Raw genomic sequence first — 5,287 nt, 5'->3', positions numbered from 1 at the left:
ATATCATGTGACTTGTAATAAGCCAATAATAAATCAATCGAGGGTAAATATCAATTTTCATTCAATTTTTTTATTAATATCAGCAAATTTGATAAATTTTGACTAACGAATGGACTTATTTGTTAGACGAAAGCTAACTCAGGAGTGCTAGACATAATTTTTCAAACTACACATGGGGTCTACATGTAATTACATCAAATCTTAGAGAAAGAAAGTGTAATTATCCTTACTTTTTATAATCGTCAATTTTAATCTCGCAACTCAATAGCGATGTGCAAAAGACGTCCCACCATTAAATTTTTAATAATTGTGCACAAGGCATTAATATACAACTAGTTAAATATTGGTCCCACACTATAGTGCATTTTGCAATATTGATCCCATGTTTATTAAAATCGTCAAAATTAGTCCGTTAGCTTTTACGGATATGTGCAAATACGCTGTTGAATTCTGAACGAAAAATACGCACAAGCTATTAACTCCAACGAGAACGGATGTAAATTCTCGACAAAAGATTTTTGGAGGGAACTTACATATTAACTCACCATTTCTTGTTGTTTGTGTTTGAATTTCAATGTCATTTTTCTTATTCATCATTTATTATTTCCGTTATTTTCTAAAATATCGCATCAATTTGATGCATGGACTTTATCAATTTTATTTGAAAATTCAAACCAATCAAAATTAAGTGAGTTAATTGATATTTTACTTTTGATTTTCGTCTTTAACATCCTTTCATTGTCTTAGTCACAATATTTTCTTTATTCAGTTATATCTTTTTTAGTAGTATGAATTTGATATATACTCGTCAAAATCACCAAAAAGATTAACATAATATAATTTCTCATTGGAATTCTACTAAAATTTATGTGCTGCTTTTTTTTTTTCTAAATATTTTTTGAACCTTTTATCTTATGCAGTACAACTATAAATACTAAATACCAAATTATCGAGACATAATATTCAATTTCTGTCTGCATGTTCACACCGTATTAATAACAATATTTTTGTTCTCACCAGCATGTTGGACTATCTGCCTCGTGGGATATGCCAAATCTCAGGATAAGTACATTTTCTATCCTTAAATATAATTATTAATATAATTTTGGTTCTAAAATAATTTACGGTTGTAATTTTGGCTCTCAAACTTTAATTTTTTTTTTTTTTATACTTTTAGTTCTTCCGTTTACATAACAAAAATTTCATTTAATGTGGTATAAATCACTATTCTCCTTCTATTTTGTGATGTTTTTCAAGTTGTAATCCAATATACTAATTTTTTTTAGTTTTTTTTTAACTTCAAAAGAGAATAAATAAAAAAAAAAAATTATGCGACAAATTTTCTAAAATTTATTGACAATTTTTTGTTAAGATTATTTAAAAAATTTGTTGCTTGAATTTATTTATTTTTTTGTTTATTCTCTTTTGAAGTTTGAAGAAAAATAAGAAAAATGAATGCATTGGATTACAACTTGAAAAACACTACAAAAAGGGAGGAAAATAACAATTTTTTTCACTTTAAATGAAATTTCTATTAAGTTTAGCGGTAAACCAAAAGTGTTGAAAAAGTTAAAATTTGAGAACCAAAATTACAATATTAAATTGTTTAAAAACCAAAATTGCATTTATCCCCCAAAACTCTTTTCAAAATGTCTGTTCCAATCTGCAAAGTTATCAACAAATAACTGGAAAAATTAGTGGAAATCTGATGGAATTTGGAAAACCCCACATCAGAAATAGCTCTGGATTTTATGAAGACTTAAAATTGAATTTGACATATACTTGTACAAGGAAAAACAGACAGTAACCATCTATGTTGTCCAAACCTACTTGAATACTATCGATCTTTTTCAGACAGCCTTAGGAGGCAATAACCTTGACCAACTGTGCATTCCTTCCTCGATTTTTGCCTCATAAAAGGTGGATAGAAACACAGAATAGAAGCATTCTCAATCAATATCTATGGAGCAGAAACAGAATCAGCTACCACAGTTGCATATAGTGCATCTTCAGCTGTTCATCCTTTAACTCAATGACTGTTTGTGCTCCCACTTATAGTGAAATATGATGCAGCAGAGAATAAGTTTACTCCTGAGTGTCTGGACGTGCAAAATGCCAATGTCAAGAGGTGAAATATAGCTCAAGAATTGCTATACCGCCTAATAACTAGGCTATCCGTTCATTCAAAATTTTCTTTTGAAACTTTTCTTCTGTATCTGTATTCTATAAAAGGATGCCAAGTTATTCGTCAGAAAGCCAAAACATAATGTTGCTATTACATAATACTTGTATATTATCTTAAATAACATAATCAAATCCAGTTTGAATCTAGCAACAAAATATTGAAACACACAACTTCTCACTTTGTATAACCCTTCGCTCTATATAACTGTCACAATATTCAGATAATAGAGTTTCTTTCAATTGATAACATAACAGAGGATGTATTGGTAGAAGTCAAAGAATCATGAAGGAAAAAAGTCAGGAAAATTGGGAGAACATAAATCCAAAGTTATACACAGGTGGCAAGTGACTGTTTAGACAAGACTTTCAATATAATAATAAGACTTACTTTCTATTCCCTATAAAAATTGTAATGGTTGCACTGCATTCGATAATACACTTTTACCATAGTCTCTTCATCAATTTTGAGTATATTACTTCTACAGCAACACAACTACTTATGCTGTTGGTAAATGAATTAGCAATTACTGATCAAATTAATTAACTTTAAATTGTGTTGAAGGTATTGTTGGAAACGAAAAATCAAACATTGAAACCAATTTCAGGTTATATATACATCAATAATCCAATTCAATTAATCAAATAAATACCAGATTTCAAGAGATGGTAAACATCATCAGATGATCATTAATAACATAATATTCAATTGTCTCACATATTAGTTAATACCATGTTGTACAATAAGTATTACTGAATTTTCCTGCATATTTCCTTTCCCTGTGACTATAGCCTACTCTGCTTGATATTTGTGCTTTCTATGTAAAAGCTAATGATTCTGAATCTGCTGTCGTTTGCTCACAAAAAATGATTTTCCTATATTATAGGTTTAATCCAGAAACTTATAAATGAGAAGTAATATCTTCTTGTTAGCACCTACACTCACAACTTGAGAACCTTTTTCCACATGCAGTTGTCATATATTATTATGTAAAAGAATCAAAGATGTCAGCCAAGACAGAATATAAAAGGGAGCATGACTCTGCTTTATCACAAGTACATGCATTTTGGAGAAAAGTATAGCATCCAGAAAATATCTAATGCATGGTTCATAACACAATCTCCTCTGCTTAACGCTGAATACTACAAGTTATTTCACAGTAATTTATTGTTAACCTCTGCCATCATCTCACATAGTAAACATTATTTCTTTTCTTAGTTGATGGATGCATTTCCATAAAGATTATCTCATGGAATTTTGGCCATGATACTGTGTGACAAATAGAGAACTAAGAGTCAATTCTTCTAACAAGCATTCCCTCTGTATAGTCATATTTAAATCCTTCTTTTACACAATCTTAGTAAGAAATTGGCGAAGAACATCACAACTTTGACGAGTCCATGAATGAGGCACAATCCTAGAGAAGCATGCAAACACATGACATATAATTCACAATACTGTACGCATCAAACCAATAACAATTCAGCATAAAGGTTACAGAATTCTCAGCATAAGCATAGCATCAACCAGTTAAATCAAAGCAATCTCATGGAGAAGGAAGAAGAAAAGAGCTTACAGCCAAGTAATGCTTATTACAATATCATCAGATAATTCGGGGACTTGTTAAATTGTACAAAGTCATGTTGCGGGCTTCAACAAGAATCTCAGAGAGTTTCTCTAGATTGATTTAGCAGAGAATGAATGGCAAGAAAACGAAGAATCGCGAAGGATCAGAATAATGGGAGAAGAGGAAATAAAAAATTCATGTAGGCGAAAAGTCACTTGTTTAGAAAAGACTTTTAATAAAATATTCTAAGTGTAGGGGTAATTTAGGCAAATAAAAAAAAGAGAAACCTATATAGCTAATCATGCTTTTATATAGATATAGATAAATTAGAGAGAGAGAGAGAACAAATATTGGATATTTTATGTCAGACTGTGAATATATGCTCGCGATGTGGATATCTTAGTATTCAAAAGCTTGCGATGAGAGTCCCTAAATATTGATGCAGCAGTAACTGCGGAAACATTTTACTGCTTTATCTCTACAAACAAGAAATAAAATGGCATACCATTTATCTCCTCATGGTTGACAAAAGTAAACCCTGTAGTGAAGTACATGATGGTGGATATAGACTGTTGGCCAGCTCCAGAACTCGAACGATTTCGAGTATTTGAGATGAAAACATGTAAATTTCATCGGCTTGATTCTTTCTCACCCAGTCTTCCAGTGTCCTATGTGATATCGAAGCCACAGCCACAAGAGTTGACAAAGTAAGATAAAACATGCAAAAGGTATCAGGTATACAACATAAAAGCAATCAGAAAAACGTGATCATCTGCAATCATTTGCAGACATTGTTGGCTTCTGCTAATCCCTAAAAGAGAGTCCTCGTAAATGAAGAAGCAAAGGTAAATCCTGATAATTTCTTTCTTATGCGACATAAATGAGGAAGCAAAGATAATCCATGCTACATCGATTAGGATGGGAAGACGGAAATGACATTTCAATTTATGTATGTGTTCTTATTCCGACAATGATTGGACTTCTCAATCCCTGGCATGCTTTCATGCATACAACACAAAATAGGCAGCATGAGCAAGTCAACTGCCACACCAACTAGTATAACTGAAAGAACAAAAGAAAGTTGCAGTCAACTTTCAAAAAATTTTCTGGAACTTAGGTATAGTGAAGATTAAACAGGGATTACATATTTAAACCATTAAATGGGTAGTAGATTCTGTTAATATTGAATCTATCAGAATATAACCAAAAAGTAGATCAAAGAGGAAAATATCACCAAAGTTCGCATACTAATGATTCATGAAACAGAGAGAGCAACAAAATTTACAAGGTTTGGCCATTTACCATTTCAAATCTTCTGCATTCTCCAATCATCAGACCAGTTGAATTGAATCACAAGTTATTGAAGAAATCAACAGAACCTGAAAGCATAATTCTGAACTCCCATACCACCCCCAAAGGAAAAAGCGTCAAAAGAAATAGCATACCTTGAATCAAATTCCTTGCCATGACCAGGGGCAGAAAAAAGAACTTTGATATTGGGATGCACAAATAACTTAGTGGCTGGGGGGGGGGGGGGC

General features: G+C 31.6%; 1 long non-coding RNA gene across 2 annotated transcripts; it reads right to left on the bottom strand.

Moving 5' to 3' along the window:
- Positions 1,731-5,278, bottom strand: LOC105163893. Of its 2 annotated transcripts, none has more exons than XR_847957.2 (3): positions 5,195-5,278; positions 4,255-4,417; positions 1,731-2,223 (listed from the first exon to the last, which is right to left on the bottom strand). It is a non-coding gene; the product is annotated as an uncharacterized LOC105163893 (long non-coding RNA). The 2 variants fall into 2 exon arrangements; XR_002287229.1 differs by having other exon boundaries at positions 1,731-2,099.

This window comes from Sesamum indicum, linkage group LG6 (genome assembly GCF_000512975.1).
Source record: "Sesamum indicum cultivar Zhongzhi No. 13 linkage group LG6, S_indicum_v1.0, whole genome shotgun sequence".
In the NCBI taxonomy this organism is placed as follows: domain Eukaryota; kingdom Viridiplantae; phylum Streptophyta; class Magnoliopsida; order Lamiales; family Pedaliaceae; genus Sesamum; species Sesamum indicum.
This window is presented reverse-complemented; position numbering and strand designations above follow the sequence as displayed.